Source organism: Microtus oregoni, unplaced genomic scaffold (assembly GCF_018167655.1).
Source record: "Microtus oregoni isolate MIOR12 unplaced genomic scaffold, Mior012 000007F_ref0000211, whole genome shotgun sequence".
NCBI classification, from domain to species: domain Eukaryota; kingdom Metazoa; phylum Chordata; class Mammalia; order Rodentia; family Cricetidae; genus Microtus; species Microtus oregoni.
Window position 1 is genome coordinate 29,433,499 of NW_024543066.1, and position 18,344 is coordinate 29,451,842.

An 18,344-nucleotide genomic window follows, 5' to 3' on the forward strand; every position below is an offset into this window, starting at 1 on the left:
AAGCAGTTATCAGCTAATTATTAAGACATGAGTCTTATTTTCACCATTAGTGATATTTTCCTATATTGATTATTAATAGAATTCATACGTGTCACACCTCAGTAGTATTTTTATTACTTGCCCTCTTTGGCTACTTGCATGGAAACTTCTGGTATTGTGACAGCTAGATTTCAGGAAGCAAGCCTTGAGGACAGATCTAGTTTGAATTTTTCAAATACTGTATCTGAAGTAATTTTATTTTACTAAACAACTGAATGGTTGTATAAAGGTAATAATATTTACTGATCATTCATAAGTTGATATTTAGTTATTTAGGCTGCTTCCACTGTCTGGGTGTTTTCAAAAGAGTGGCATCAATCATAGATGAGAAATATTTTTATATTGAGATATAGATCCTTTGGTTACATTTTCAAAAAATATATTATACTTGGATCATGTGGTAGATCTATTTGTACCTTTTGAGGGATCCCCACAATGATTTCCGTGTAGTTGTACCAGTTTGTATGCCCACCATGCCTAATAAGAGTTCTCCTTTCTTCACAACCATACTTACCATTATCGTCACTTGTTTTGTTGATTTGTTCTTTCTTCTTAGTCTTAGACATTCTAACTGGGGTGAAATGAAAGCTAAGATTTGTTTCCACATATATTTCTCTGATAGCTAAAATTTTTTGATATCAGCTGACTGAAATTTGTTCTTCTCATCTTCTGGTGATTGTAGTGTAGCTTTGTTTACTAACCCATAATGATAATACAAAGGACAAATTATTACCTATTTTATACTTCAATAGACAATTAAATAATAGAATGTGAAAGATTATTATTATGTTTAATTTATACATAATTTCTTTAATAGTAAAGATTATTATTAATCATGAAGTAATATTTTACTAGCCATTCTTTAAAATTAAAAATATTATTTATATTTTTATATAAAACTGATACTCATCCTCAGGAATGTACTACACTCCAAATTTCATCATCACATCTGATAAAACACAGGTTAAAAAATTGTATTATTGTCATATTCCACACTGCATGAATTATCAGAATCTTTTAAGTACTGAGTAAGAAAGAAATATGGTTAGATTTTGTCCCAATATAGGTTTGCATCATTTTTTTTTTCGGCAGAAACTTAATAAAAAATAGATTAGGCATATGAACTTCTTGCGGCTTTTACATGGAATTGAAATATGATCCTGATTCCCTCCCACATCCTTCTGTGGTCAGCTGTTACTCCCTCGCTAATATATCTGGATATTGGCTGATATCTGCCAGGAGAGCAGTTAAACTCTTTGAGCAGCTTCTCAGTGGGGCTGTGATTTTAAAGTTTTTGTGTAATGGAGTGTATTACCATTTGCCATATGATGAGATAGCCTGTCTGTCAGCCAGGGAGCTGTTTAACATTATATATAGGTCAAATGAGCCAAAAAGAGCAAGAGAAGAACAAGAATATTGAGTGTCTTGAAAGCATCAGATCAAAACCTCAGCGCTAAGCCCTGCATTTTGCCGTGACTGTCTGATATCTTTAGATGAAACTGGTTTTGTATTATTGGAAGAATTAAGAGAAATGTATTTGAAATAAGTCCCTGAAGAGCATGACTTTTCTCCCAAGGCTCAGTCACATGGTTTACACGTTTTTCTACTAAAGTTTAAATTCTTCACCTTGAGTTAAATAATACCCATGTTACAAAGCATCACTTAGTGTTTTCCTTGGCTAGCACTAACATCTAATTAGGAGTCACCATCAATGATGCCAAGTAGTCTATGTTAAATTATAAAACTAAAATACTTTATCTGCCTTTTCAAAAGGCACCTTCGCTATGAAGAGATCTTCACTAGAAAGCACATATCATATTTCAGTAGCTAAATGACTGAAGGATTTCAAACAGAAATGCAGTGGGCTTCCTACTTAGAAGAAACATTCCGAAAATTCGAAAAAAAGATGAAATTTATTCCACTAACTATTTTCCAGTTATATTTGATTTTATTGATATGGTATATTTATCTCTCATCAGATATTTTGTTTTATGAATAATTAGTATTGTTATATATATTGTACATCTTACTTTGATGATAATTCTTAATAAATTTTTTTGTATCCATGAACTATTTTACAACTACTTTAGAATATTGAGACATTAGAAAGTATATTAAAATATCTAAGAAAAATAAATATAGAATTTTTAGCAAAGATCATTCTGTGCCCTCTGGTGAATGTTCATTTTCCTCGGCTAGGGAGGAAGATGAACTTGGAAAAGAGTGCTGATTTCTTTGGCAGAGAATCAAAGTTTGGTTTCCAGCATCTATCTAGAGTAGATTACACTGCCTTTGAATACAGTTCCAGAAGACTTGATGCCATTGCCTGACCTCTGAAAACCTCCACACATCTGTACATGTATTCATACCCACGCACATAACATTTAGAAAACAATAAATTAATTAAATAAAAATTTAAGAAAACTCTAAAATAGCAATTTTTTTTTTCAGAAGAGTGACAGATTCTATTTTAGGGAAATGTGAATTCTGCTTTTGGAATCTGTGTTATCAATTTAAACAATTGTTAATTTTTTAGGTTTAGCTTTGTTGTAATTTCCTTACTTATTAAAAAGTACATTCAGATTATTAATGTAGAAATGTCACAGTTCCTCCACTGAAATTTTTACCTAGCTATAGGGGGTGGCTTGTAAAACAAGTCATAGAAGATTTCATTTTAGTTCCATGCATCCAAAGACCCTTTGATAATATTTTATAAGCAATTAACAGTTGAATGTTAATTACTGTTGAAATACTGGTTGATGTATCCCTGATAAGAGTGGGTCAAGATACTTCCTAAACTGTTCAGCACATTCCTCCCAAGAATGCCAGCAATTAAGCCCTTTTGAAGGCATTTAGTATTAGACACGTCTTATAATTTTATACTATGCACCAGGGTCTAGGTCAGTCCCATGTGGGTTCCTTAGTTGTCAGACCAATGTCTTTGAACTCCAATGAGCCCAGGTTGGTTGTCTCTGTGGGTTACCTTTCGATTACCTTGAACCCCATGACTTGTGCAGTTGTACCTCCCCTACTTCAATAGGATTGCTGAAGCTCCGCTCAGTACTTGGCTGTGCATGTTTGCATCAGCTTCCATCAGTTACTGGGCAAGGATCTGATTACAGGAGGTGGCCAATTCAATCTACCTATCCACTATCGATAAAAAAGCCTTTAACTGGTGTCATTCTCATCGATTTGTGGGAGTTTCCCTTTTACTGGGTTTCTACCTGACTGGAAAGGTTGCCTGCATCAAGACATCTTTCAGTACTCTTCCCCGCGTATAAAATTATTCTTCTATCCATATCATGATTCTGAACCATGAAAGTATTCATTAAATAATTTTAACAAATCTAAATAAAATTAATGATGCTTGGTTAATATAATTTACATTACTTTATTTTTGATGTATGAATTTTGGTAAATTAACTTATTGTTTAAAATCATAGTATTGAATTACATAATAATCATATTAATATATAAGAAATCCTAAAGTACACACTGATTGATATGAGTGTGTATGATATGTTAAATATACGATTTTGAGTTGGAACATTCAGATAAATGGGCTGTGTCAATGATATTATGCAGAGATTTCATTTAGTGGTAACAGAACAAAGACAAGACAAAGCAGAAAGACATTGAGATTTGACTTCAGAGTAGTGAAGATAAATTTCCAGAGGAAGTACTTCGATATTTCACAGTGTCTATATTCCTCCTGGAGTGAATACAAAGATGCTCATCTCAGGGAGTCTACAGGCTTGAATGTAGTAAAGTATGAGGACTGGATTTGTCAACTAAACATTCCTCTGTACTATTGTTATTTTTAATATTATTAAGAAAAGTGTATGTTTGATACCAGTAAAAAATTTTGTTTTATTTTGTCTTAAAAATTTCACACTCAAAACACTACTTGCTTTACAAAATCTACGTGGTAATTCTTCATATCTCTCCTGCCACATCTATTTACACAATGAATAAAAACTGACAGTACTCTTGTTTTCCATGTTATATGGGAAATACCTGTACATGGCACTCTGTTTACTTCACTATCATATCCCGGTGACTTGCAAAGGAATTTGCAAAACAATATTTACTAACCGAATCAAATATAACTCTATGGTGTATAAGAGAGATTTAGTGAGAAAAATGAATATGTCATATTGCATTTAAGAGATCCATAATACAGGCTGAATTTATATAATTATTAAATATACCTGGTTTTTGAAATTAAGTTCATTTTGAAAATTCAGAAAAACATAATTCCAAAATATTATAGCTAATAAGATTTTTTAGGACATAGAAATAATACTGCAGCTACTTTATCAATTTGTGTATGATTAGATCATATAAATTTATAAAACCTACAAACTAAAGTGTCATGATTAAATATAATCTGGGTTTACTTACCTTAAAGTTTATAGATGTTATTTTCATATAATGTAAACTCTCATCATTTAATATGTTTATTAGCCACCTTTATTATATCTTGAATGACAATGGAGACGATTTTTGTGTGTTGAGGGGATTTTTAAGATTTCTAAGCCTAACCAGTTTTTTGCTCTTAAAAGTCATGAAATCAAGTGACCTGCTCATATACACAATAAATACTTATTTAAATTCCTTTTACCAACCAAATAGTAGCTTCTCTCATGCTCATTTGAATACCAGATTTCTGTGACAAGTTTACTCTTCCCAGGTGAGGTAACTAGAATTTGATATACAAAAAATAACTTTTTGTTTGTTTTGTTTAAAAGGAATGTATGGTATTCTCTCACACAGACTCACATACATTCCTTTCAAACAAAACAAACAAAAATCCCAAGAAAGATCTTTTTCATAAAGACATTTTAAAAAGGGCCTATTAAGACCAGAGCAGAGTGTCAGATTCTCTGAAACTGTTATTACTGATGGCTGGCAGTCACCATATCGGTATCAGAAATGGTTTGGTGGTCTTTTGGAAGAGCACCCTATGTTTTTAACTACTGGTCCATCTCTTCAGTCCCAATTGTGTGTGTGTGTGTGTGTGTGTGTGTGTGTGTGTGTCTGGTACAGGATGTGGGAGGTCCTTCTATCTATAGATATCTTGCTTTTATTGGTTAATGAATAAAGAAACTACCTTGGCCTGTTGATAGGGCAGAACTAAGGTAGGCAGGAAAAACTGGACTGAATACTGGCAGAAGGAAAGCAGAGAGGGAGACATCATGGCTCTGCTGCCAGAGATAGAAAGGCTGAAAATTTGCTGATAGACCACAACTTGTGGTGATACACAGATTAGTAGAAATGGGTTAAATTAATATGTAAGAGTTAGCCAATAAGAAGCTAGAGCTAATAGGCCAAGCAGTTATTTCATTAATATGGTTTCTGTATGATTATTTTGGGTTTAATCTGGGTGCTTGGGAAGAACAAGCGGCCTCCTTGAAACATATATGTATATGTATATATATATTATGTTAATATATATTAAATATATGAATATATAAAATATATATTAAATGTTGCAGTTATAAAAATAATATGAAGGGCCTTTTTACTCAATTTTTCCAGCTATTTAACAATTTATGACATTTAAACTAATTCTATTTTCCCTGTTTTGGTGGATTCTGTCTATCTTTTTACATAGACCTCTCATGACTACAAATTTAATGGAATTAACATTCCAATCATGTTTAATCTAAGGTAAGCTTCAAATATGTGTAATGATTATACCTTTTCCTGTGAGTTATAATGTATACTACCACAGCAGTTATATAATATTTGAGATCATTCACCAAACTTCTCATTTCACCAGATTTGCACCTGATGGAAAAGAATAAGACACAAAGAAAGTAACTTGGAAGGATATAGACATGCTTAGCAAACCACTGGGAAATGCTGTATTGGAACACACAGTGAGAAGCTTCATTAAAGTGTCATAGCATGGTGACTTTGTGAGGAATTGGGTTTCAGCAACTGCCTGTGAAGGAGAGAATTCATAAAATGTTTAGTAAGCATTACAGAGAAGAGTCTTCTGTCAGTATATGCAGAAAAACGCTCATGCGGAAAGAGAAGAGTCCAAAGTTCCTACTGAGTTGATGAATAGGAAGTTAGAAGGTAGATAGCATAGTGGAAATGAGGTGTGAACCAGTCATCGCCATTATCAAGGTTCTCCAGTACAAACCCTTACTATCAGCTCACTTTGCAAATCCAACAACTTTGTTACTGTCTCTTATAGGTCAGGATGAATACAGTACTACAAAACTAAATCCATTCTTGAAAACAAAGATAGAATTCTTAAAAGGAAAATTAACTATAGGACAAGGAAATTTTTTATTTCTAAACAGAATTTTAGCATAGTTTTGTTTCTATTGATAATAGAAGTTGAAAGATATAAAGGTTAAAATAATTTAGCACTGCCCTACAAGTCTGTGAGGTATTATATGAAGTTGTATTATGCATAACTTATGTATTACAACAACCAGAATATAAACATCTTCATTATATTAACCATTTTTTATTTCTTTGTGGTGGTTATTTAAAATCTTCTCATATTTCGATGAATTGATGACATTGATGCCATTTCATGTATAGTAGAGTCACACAACTTTCATCCTCTTGCTTTAATTTTATATTTATTGGCAAATTTTCACTACCACTTCACATCTCTATCCTCTACTCATTTTATTATCACATTGTATGAAATTTCCTTTTTATTTTTTTCTTATACACTTTTTAATATTATCTCATAAGCTGCATCCCAACCACAGTTTTCCTGCTCTCTATCCTGTCTTGGTTACTCCTCCTCTCTTCCCCCTCTTTTCCCTACTGAAATGATCAAGCCTCCCAGAAATATGAAGCAAACATGGTATATCAAGTTGCAAGAAAACTGGGTACCTCCACTCATATTAAGGCTGAGCAAGGAAACCTAGTAGGAAGAAAAAAAAAATCCAAAGAGCATATAAAAGTTTCAGAGGCAATCTCCACTCCTACTGTTAGGAGTTATACAAGAAAAACAAGCTACGTAATCATATCAGAGGGCCTCTGTCAGTACCATGCAGGTACCCTGATTGTTGGTTAAGTCTCTATGAGTGCCCATGGGTCCAGGTTTGTAAATTCTGCAGGTTTTCTAGTGACATCCCTGATCCTTTTGTCTCCTTCCTCCTCCTCTTCTGCAAGGATTCCCTATCTCTACTCAATGTTTTACTGTGTGTATCTGCGTATGTTTCCATCAGTTGCTGGGTGAAGCCTCTCTGATGATGATTGTGCAAGGCTCCTCTTTATGAGTATAGCAGAATACCATTAGGAATAATTCCCTTGACTGCTTTTGTTTGTTTATCCTGATCATTTTTAGTTCTATCATAGGTCTCTGGCCTATCCTGTTTGTGGTTCCTGGCTCTCCAGGCAATATCAGGGGTGGGCATTTCTGTGGAATGTGTCTTAAACTGGACCATTCATTGGTTTGCTAGTCCCACAATTTCTGCGCCACTTTTACCCAGCATATCTTGTAGGCAAGACAAATTGGAGTTCTTTTAGCCTATTGGTACAAAGTTTAGCCACAGTAAGCCTAATAAATTCCGGGTAGTTTCCATTGCAGTAGGTTTTTAGTTCATCTCAAAATGCCCCCAAATTATAATTGTCTGTCAAAGTACTCTCCCCACTCCACCCCCACCTGATTCCTTTTGTTCCCATATCACCTGCCCCTAGTCTACCCACAATATACCCTTCTGTTTCCTCTTTCCCGGGAGATTCATGCATCCCCCCAAAACCGTCTTGTTAATTAGCTTCTTTTGGTCTGTGGCTTGCACCATGATTATCATTTACAGCTTATGTCCACTTATACGCGATTATATACCATGTTTACTTCTCTGAATGTGGGTTACATCATTCAGGAGTTCCATCCATTTCCTGAACATTTCATGATGCTGGTTGTAGTTTAATTAACAGAGCTCCACAAGAGTCCGTATAAAAGGATAGCAAATGCTTATTGGGGAACACTCACAATAAATAAGCCACCGCATTCCTCTGCTCTGTAAGCACTGGAAGCTGCAAATTAACTCTGATCACCAACCAAGAAAAAAGGAAAAAGGGCGGAGCATGCTCCCCATCTGTGCTTATAGTACCTCCGACCACATCCTAATGTGCTGGTACCCGAAATACTACTGCCTGAATGAATTCCCACCACAGCTGTTGTTTTTAACAGCTGAGTAATACTCTATTGTGTAAACGTATCACTTTTTTTTTATCCACTTTTTGATTGATGGACATCTACATCGTTTCCATTTTCTGGCTACTACAAATAAATCTGCTATGAACAGAGTTGAGCAAGTGTCCTTGTTATAGGATGAACTTCTTTGGGTATGTCCAGGATTAGTATCGCTGTGTCATGAGGTAGAGCGATTCCTAATTTTCTAAGAAATTGCCGTATTGATTCCCAAAGTGGATGTACAAGTGTGTATTCCCACCAAAAATCGAGGAATGTTTCCCTTGATCCACATCCTTGCCAGTATGCGCTGTCACTTGTATTTTTTTTTTTTTTTATCTTAGCCATCCTGACAGGTGTAAGATAGAATTTTGGAATTGTTCTGACCTGCATTTTCCTGATGCTAAGGATGTTGAACATTTCTTTGTTTCTCGATAAATAGAACCAATGCAAAACTATTTGTGAATTAAAATTTAGAAGTTTCTAAAAATAAACAGATAGCAACAACAATAGCAGCAGCAGAAGAGATTATGAGGCCCAAGTTTTTTTTTTTTTTTTTTTTTTTTTAATATAACCCAAATTCATTGACACTTGTCAAGGGAATACTTGTGGACCTTCTGCTTAACACATAGCAAACCTTTTGACCAAAATAATAGTAATGGAAATGAAAGTATTGATTAAAAGGCTCAGAAATCACAACAAATATTCAATTAATTGATGAGCATATTTTACTTATAGAGACAACGCTGGTACTTCATGAGCAAATATCACATCAATTTAAGCTTCTTTTCCATTGAGACTGAGAAGAAGGTTCAAAGGTTCTTTGACCATACAACTTAATAGGATGTCTTTTAGAGTACAACATGAAGCCAAGTGAAGCCATTATTTCTAGATAAGGAGAATAAACGGTATCAACTAAAGATGTTTATGTGTACCTAGAAAATCCTAAAGGATCTGCTGAAAATCTAAAGTATATGAAGTCATTAATTTGTGAGTGTTCTATTATCAAAATTATACATCTATACTTGATTGTTTTCAGAGAATCTTGAAGTCTCTCTTTAAGTATTTAGAAACTAGCACAAGCTTTGCTATGCCATATGTCTGTCATTCAAAAATATGCAAATCCCAAGCCTCAGCAAAGCGGCATCATGATACATAATATTTTTAAAAATCAGGTATATGTAGGCCACATGACATCACGCTTCCACACCTAAGAACATTGTGGAGAGGCCCAAAAATTCACTGGAAGGAGTCCTTTTAAATCTTGCAGGATCACAGTATAAGATCACAGAAAACAGATGCAGGAATAAAAGTTGTCAAATACATAACAAATTACTCCACAGGCATCTTGATATTTCCAGTATTGTGTTTAGAATTCATCACTCCTGTCTAAAATTGAAAACATTAAAGATAATCCTGCAGAATGGCTCCGGCTTTGTATGAAGCAGAATTGACAAAATGATTCTATCCAGATCCTTTTATCATTACTGATTTACAAGTTTAATAAAATGCTTTTGTGTGAAAGTTTTATGCCTAAAAAAAGGATAAAGAAGAAAGAAAAGAATAGTTTCAAAGAAACATCATAGCATCAGTGCATCCGTATGTATATGATTACTTATCATCACAGTGGGGTATAGATATTGGATTGGCTTATATATAAGAATTACCACACACATTTCAGATATTCATGGAAAGTTGCTTATTTGAAAAACTGCTGGGAATGTTTACTATTTGAAATAGAGACATTACATCTTGTTTCCAAATATTTGGTAAATCGATGAAATGGAGCTTAGAAAGTTATTAACATTTATTCCCAGTGGCTTTCATTAATGGAGGATAAATAAAATCCTGGTTTATTTATCAAAAAAAGAAGATCAGTATTTTTAGCTCACATTATATACTGTAGTACTGAATGATGGCATTTCATAGGTATATAGATATTACCAGTTTTCAGAGGTTGAAATTGAATCAATATAGACAATGTTACCAAGTTTAATATAAAATTCTCTACAATGGAGTATTGCTAAAACTATATATATATATATATATATATATATATATATATATATATGTTATCACTATTTTAGAAAATTATAGATACTCTTTCAAAAATAATTTTTATTCAGGCATGTATACTAAGTATGTTAGAATCTTCAATTTTCTGAATTAGCTGATCAAATTAGAAATTAATAAAAATAGAAGGTGTCAAGAAATTTGTATAAAGCAATGCAAAACTAAATTCTAATTCGAAAGATAAATTTGTAGGTGGAAATCTACTACCTACAAATTAGTAGCATACTGAAAATTTAAAGAACTGTACTTTTTCTCCTAAGATCTTGAGAATTTTCACATGTAAATGTTGAATATCAAAAATCATAGACATAAAAACCTGAAATAGTTCAAGATTGTGCATTTCAGTTTCCTTTTAGAGACAAACTGTTCTTAATCACTTAGGCAAGTAGTAAATATTTAGACTGAAGTTCAGCATATAATGAGCTGAGGTTCACAATAAGTTAATAAATTAATAAGGTAATAAGGTATATTATTGTATAAGGAAGAAGAATATCAAGAAAATTAATCAAATATTTCATTTGGATAATCATGATTTCTGTTGCAGATAATTGGCCGCTGATTTCATTTGGGGAAAGAGAGACTAGTAAAACATATATGTATCTGAACACTTGTTTATGTGTATTTGTGTGAATGTGTTTCTATTTTATATTTTAGTTTAACAATTATGTGAGGTTCTCTGAAAGACTAAATGACTTACTGAATATGGAAGGATGATAGAATGTAATTAGACTTAATGGTCAAAAATTGTTAGCTCTCTCTCTCGGTCTTTCTCTCTCTCTTTGCATGTGTATATGTGTGTGTGTGTGTGTGTGTTGTGTGCTGAACCAAAATGATTCACAATTATAAATAACCTTTATTATAAATAGCACAGCTTATTTTGAACTGTCAGAAACATGCCTTCTGAGACAAAAGCCAACATACCTGTTATTATTTTCAATGTGGAGCATTTGGAAGGTGATCAGATATCTGGTAATCCATTGTTTCTGTTCTTCCAACCTTGCACACCTCACATTTGTTCTAGATAGTAGATTTTATATGGAGAAATCAGGCTCATTAAACGTTAAATGCTTCAAGATGTAAAATTGCAGTGTTCATTTCTTATGATAAAACTTAATAAGGGATAGAAATTAACACACCATTAATCAGTTCTATCCACAATTCCTGAAATACAAATAGGAACTGGAGAAATTTCTCACACATCAGAAATACATTATGGCGTTTAACCCAATATTATTTTCTTTTTAAAATTATAATGATATATATATATATATATAATACTAAAAAGAAATGCATTATATTTTGTGAAATGCTATTATCTTTACCTTAGATTTATTATTCATTTTCTTGTTTTGAATTAACTACTAGAAATTATTAAAGACATAAAAATATTATATACAGCCGGGTGATGGTGTCGCACGCCTTTAATCCCAGCACTTGGGAGGCAGGGGCAGGCAGATCTCTGTGAGTCCGAGACCAGCCTGGTCTACAGAGCTAGTTCCAGGACAGGCTCGAAAGCCACAGAGAAACCCTGTCTCGAAAAAAAAAAAAAACCCAAAAAAATATTATATACAAACATCATTGATGGAGTTGTGGAGTTGAAAATGAAGGAAGAATGAATAAGCAGGTATTAAAATATGGTAAATCTTAACATTAGTGAATTTAAGTTATAAGCAAAAATGAACTGAAGGTTATGCGTAAAAGTACTGATGTACCCTGGTGTTTTCATAATATAACCTTTGCTTTTTAAGATTGCAATTAATTATTTTAGGATGCCTAAAATTCTAGTCAAAGAGATTTATAGGATTTCTTTTACTTTCTCTTCTAAATACAGGTCACATCTTTAGGTCACACCTGAAGTATTATAACACTTCTGAACCCAGCGCATGCATTACACCCTACACAATAATAGTGGGAGATTTCAACACTCCACTCTCAACACTGGGCAGATCAGTCAGACAACAAATGAAAAGAGAAATAGGGGAACTAGCAGATGTTATGACTCAAATAGACTTAACAGACATCTATAGAATATTCCATCCAAACAGAAAAGAATATACCTTCTTCTCAGCACCTCATGGAACCTTTTCAAAAATTGACCACATACTCATTTACAAAACAAAACCTCAACAAATACACAAAAATGGAATAATCCCATGTATCTTATAAGGTCACCATGATTTAAAGCTAGAAGTCAACAGCAATACTAATTCCAGAAAGCCCACAAACACATGGCAATTAAACAGTCTTCACCTGAATCATCAATGGGTCTAGGAAAAAATAAAGGGGGAAATTAAAGACTTCCTAAAATTTAATGAAAATGACCACACAACATACCCAAATTTATGGGACAGAATGAAAGCAGTGTTAAGAGGAATGTTCATAGCACTGAATGCCAACATAAAGAAGCTGGAAAAATTACTCAACAGTGAATTAACAGAACATTTGAAAACTTTAGAACAAAAAGAAGCAAACTCACATAAGAGAACTAGACGGCAGGAAATAAATCGAGAGCTTAAATCAACAAAGTAAAGTGGGAGGGAAATTGGAGGAGGGGAGGAAGTGAAAATATTGAATGATATTATTTATAAAGCAATAAAAATTAAAAAAAACTAAATAAAATACTGGCAAATCGAATCCAAGAACACATCAGAACCATCATCCACAATGATCAAGTTAGCTTCATCCCAGAGATTCAGGGATGGTTCAATATAAGAAAATCTGTCAATGTAATCCACCATATAAATGAACTGAAATATAAAACCACATGATTATCTCATTAGATGCTGAAAAAGATTTCAACAATATATAACATCCATTCATATTAAAGGTCTTGGAGAGAGTAGGGATACAAGGAACATACCTAAACTTAATAAAGGCAATATATAGTAAGCCAACAGCTAACATTAAACTAAGTGGAGAGAAACTCCCAGCGATTCTACTGAAATCAGGAACAAGACAAGGTTGTCCACTCTCTCCATATCTATTCCTTTTTGTTGTTTCTTAAATCTCTGCTCTCTGTCTATGGAAGAAGTGGGAAAAGCTGGCTATAGCAATTTCCTCATGATCCCTGACTACTTCTACCATGTCCTCTATGATCTGGTGAACTTTATCTTGTGAAAACATAAGTCAAATGAACCTTTTTTTCTCACAACAATAGAAAAGAAATCTATATACCTTATAATAGTATTATTGGCCAGTAGATAAAATTATATTTATTAGAGTAAAACCAGAGAATTATTTTATAGACACTCAAAAAGTTCTGTATAGTATGTTAAAAATATGTGCATAGACTTGTATTGCTTATGCATTTTCCTTAAGTTTTATAAGTACAAATGCAAAACATTTGATTTTGAATGTTCAGAATATTTTAAATTTATTGTTTGTATTTTTGAGGTTTTAATTACAATGTTTCTCTGTTCCCCCTTTGTTTCCAAACTTGTTGTTAAATATTAGCCTCCTTGCTCTTATGATCTCTTTTCTTATTAATGGTTAAAGGCCAAATACATATATCACTCTGCTACTTTTTCTGGTTACTAAGTTAAGCTTCGTTTTATATGCACTCTTTTCAAAATCTAAGATAATATTTGCAATATCCACAAGTTATTCAAGTCTATATTTTTATTTTCTTAATTTAGACCTATTTACTCCAACTTTTATCTGTAGTGATGAGGCGAGCAGGCCTGCTTTTTGTCCCACCCAGCTCCCACATGGCTAGCTTAGCCCCGGAAATAACACAGAAACTGTATCCATTTAAACATTGCCTAGACCATTATTTCTAGCCTCATATTGGCTAACTCTCACATCTTGCTTTAACCCATATCTAGTAATCTGTGTATCACCACGGGGTCATGGTTTACCGGGAAGATTTTAACCTACATCCACCTCAGGCCAGAGCTTCATGGCATCTTCCTGTCTCACTGCCTTCTTCCTCCCAGAATTCAGTTCTGTCTACTCCACTAACCTAAGGGCTAGTCTATCAAAAGGCCAAGGCAGCTTCTTTATTTAACCAATAAAATTAACACAGAACAGAAGACTCCCCTACATCATTTATATTCTAGAAATATCCACCATTCTTACTTCCACAATCTTACCATTTTAAATTATCATTACGAATCAGAACATGTAAGCAATACATTCTCATTGAAAGAAAATCTAATTATATTTTTTTAAAATGAAATTAGCATTATATCAGTAGAGTTAGCAGCATATATATATAACACCAGCCTCAAAATCAAATTGTATGCACTTTTTTTCTGAAAAGACTGACAATTATGAAATAGATACTTGCCAATTTCATAAGATATCCAGACTAAAACATCTCTATTATGACTAGAATGGCGTTAGGTCCACAGACAAAAATAACTCTCAATTAATCTGATAAACATATGATATTAGTGAGTTAATGAAACTTTGATATATTTTAATAAGGGGATTTATAATTTAATTAATTCTTTTCTGAAAATACTATGCCTCATAAGTTCTTCACAGAAAGGCTTTCATCATGAAAGATCTCTTCCTGGACAACCCATCGCATATAAAGTGATGTAAGAATCTCTCTCAGTGTCTTTTTAATAAAAGTGTCCTTGAAGAATGTATGAGACTGAGAAGAGAATCATGAAGTGCTTTGATTTTATGATGCTTAGAACTGAAAATACAACAGTAAGAGTTATTGAAGTGAATATTTCTCTTTTACAAATAAACAGTGAAATATGAGGTGTATTCTCTTTGATAGATCAATGAAATTTTACCATTTGTATTCTAATATTACACTATAATCTCTCTGTATGTTTTCTCATTTCAACACATAAATTTTTCATTGTTCAAAATGTACTGTATATATTAATGCGTGATATGTATGGATCTTTGTATCACAGTGTGTCCATGGATGTCACGGAATAACTGTATGGAATCTATTCTTTATGCCCACATTTATTTTATTCCTCAGAATTGAATTCACATGCTCAATATGCTCTGTATCTGTTTAAATATAAATCAATATACACATAAACATATATTCAAATATTATTTATAGCTATATACCAATATATTTAATATAAAAACTATAAATTTGTTACACATGTGGTTATATGTTTATCTTTAGACATAATGTAATAGGAATGAATATATAGAAATGGCTATATATAATAACTGCATCATCATCTTAAAGTGTTAAACACACGTTTCAACACACAGTATTTATTTGCTCTCAGTACAGTATATACACTTTTGGACAAACCTAACAAGTGCTTAGGGCCTAGATATTAGGTTAGACAATTCTTGCAGAGATGACATTTTACTCCTTTTGGTGCCCTTTTCTGCAACCTTTATGCTTAGTCATCTGAAATTTTTGAGTTTCTACCTGCACTCTATAGAAACCTTGCTGCTTCCAGGTAATTGCATTTTGTCACACAGAGTGCTCCTAGTCCCCTGACTTGGTGCCCCATAGGGTTCTAGGTTGGCTCCCAATTTTTATGAGTTGAGAAGATGTGCAGAAATATCGACACCTTTAAATATAATTGCAAATAATAGTTTCTGTGCTTTGTGATTAATGACAGCTCCTTTTGGTGAGTTTTCTTAAGTATGTTTAATTTCTTCATATTTACTCAGCTTCATTTTTGTTCTGGTTTTGTGAATAAAATTGCAGCATAAACAGAAAAGAAGTAACAAAGATATATTCAGATAACTCAAGCCATAGTTTTTTGGCTTTCAAAATAACTTATAAATTTGAAAATTACAGCAGCTGTGTTTGTTAGTCTATTCCTCCCTATTTTTCCTGATATAAGACAGGAGAAATATGAGTTTAAGCCCAGTTTGGATTACAAAGTGATGCCTTGTGTTAAAAATAAGGAGTAAAATAAAATAAAATCCACAGGTAGATTTAGACAAATTGAATTAAAAGAAGAGCCAGTAACAAAATGAATAGTTTGCCATATATTAATAAAATAGTTAAAAGGCATTTACTATCAGTAACTGACAATCATCTTCATACACTAACAAGGGGAATTAGAATAAATCTGATTTACATACTGTCATGTAATTGTTTATCTCTTGAATACCAAGGAAATCTAGTTTAAAATTCATTTCTGATATGAATATTAAATACTTTAAATATTATGGTAAAGATAAGAAGATCCTAATTTGTTGGAAAATCAGTAGAAATATTCACCTAATCTTTAGAAATAGTAAGAGACATAGTTACCACCCTTCTAGAATTACAGCATTCAGGATATCAGGGAAAGAGAATTTTGTTATCAAGTCCTGCCTAGACTACTACTTTATCTTCAATATTAAAACAAATCAAATAATTGTTACAAATGATATAGTACATATCTAAACAAATTAGAAGTGATTATGAGAATCAAAGTTTAGATGTGAACTAAACTAAGCATGTCAGATATTTTGACGTAACATTATTACTTACCAATGCCATGAAATTAAGCTCCCAAAACTATATAATCAATGTGAAAAAAGCAAGAAAACCAAGAAATTACAAAAATCTCATAACGTTTTAAGTAAGCTCATTATGACATATTATTTTTCATTTATTCCAGTCCTTTGCCCAATGTTTGGAGAAAACAATGATGTATATGATTGCTCTTCATATTTGTCAGTAGTGTGGTTAAGCTTCTTTAATGCTGAAGGTGCTTTCAATAACGATTTAGAAAATGTTATCAACCCATACCTTTTTTGATATTAGTTCATTTGACATAGTTTGTCTTCCATTCCTCTTTTCTCTTTTTCTTCCTCTTCCTCTCTTTCTCTGTCTCTGTTTCTCATCTTGCCAATGTGCAGGTGTTGTAAAAGGTCAGCTCATTGGTACTTACTGTAGTCAAGAGCTTGTTCATAATCAATAGCTCACATGCAAAGGAGATGAGTACAGAGACTTGATACTGGACTTTGAGCTTTGTTCCTTTATATATCTCCACGAATGAATAATTTATTAATAACTCAAAATTAAAAATGTTTCATTTTATTTATAAACAGTTTTACTATTCTGTAAGTAATTTTATTTATTTACACAGATTATTACCTCAATGATCTTTGTGATCTTTATGTATATAACATTTAGAAAATGACCTAACTTAGGTCCAATAATAGAACTAATTGTTAAATTTTTTAAAAGATAAACAAATAACAATTAAGACTTCGGAAGGAGAGACATAATTTCCCAGTAAGTTTCAAGCAGAAATTTCTAAATTAATACCAAAAAATAAGTGTTAACACTTATAAATGTTTTCATTTCAAAGTGAAATTGCTGTCATAGAATTCAGATGGAGAGGATTACAGGTCATCTAAAGACATGTGGCTTCTCTGTTTTACTGCACCTGATGGACCTCTCTTTGGAAAGTTAAACATGTGTGAAACTCAGAGCTGTATTTAATCTTGTCACAGATTTAAATGTACATGGAAATTCTGGAATACTGTAGAATATTTTAATAGATGACAAATAAATGGCATTACTTCTTTAATATTTTTTAAGAAAAAAGGGGAGCATGATACTCCATAAGTCATATTTTTTTGTAGTTGTTGTTGATTCAATAAAACAATTGTTTCTTCTCAGTTGTTCCCTGTGAACTTTGGAAAGATCTGTGATGCTATGCTTTCATAAATGATTGAGTATAATAAATTGTAGCAAGCAAATAAATAAATAGTAAAGGATATAATCAAAAGACAGAGAGCAGACTTCAAAATATTATGTGATCAAAGCAGCTAATAGAAAGGTGTGGATCATTATAAATGACAGATCAAAAGAGTATATATAGCATCATTAAAATAAAGTCCTAGTAGCAACTGGAAAAATTTCACTAAGATATGTTGAGGCATTCTACTTAGTTTCCAATCCAGAGTCCTGGACAAAGCAGAATATCTGCTTATGTAAGGTTTCCAAGTAAAAGAACAAACGGCAGATAGATAACACCATCGAACTAGGCACCTGCAAGCAGTCAGTGGAAAATGATTTGATAAACAGATGCAGTCTGTTGGGGTTTCCAACAGAGAGATTATTCTCTCTAAGTAATTTCCCATACTCTAAAGAGATGTTTCAAATTCCTTATCTACT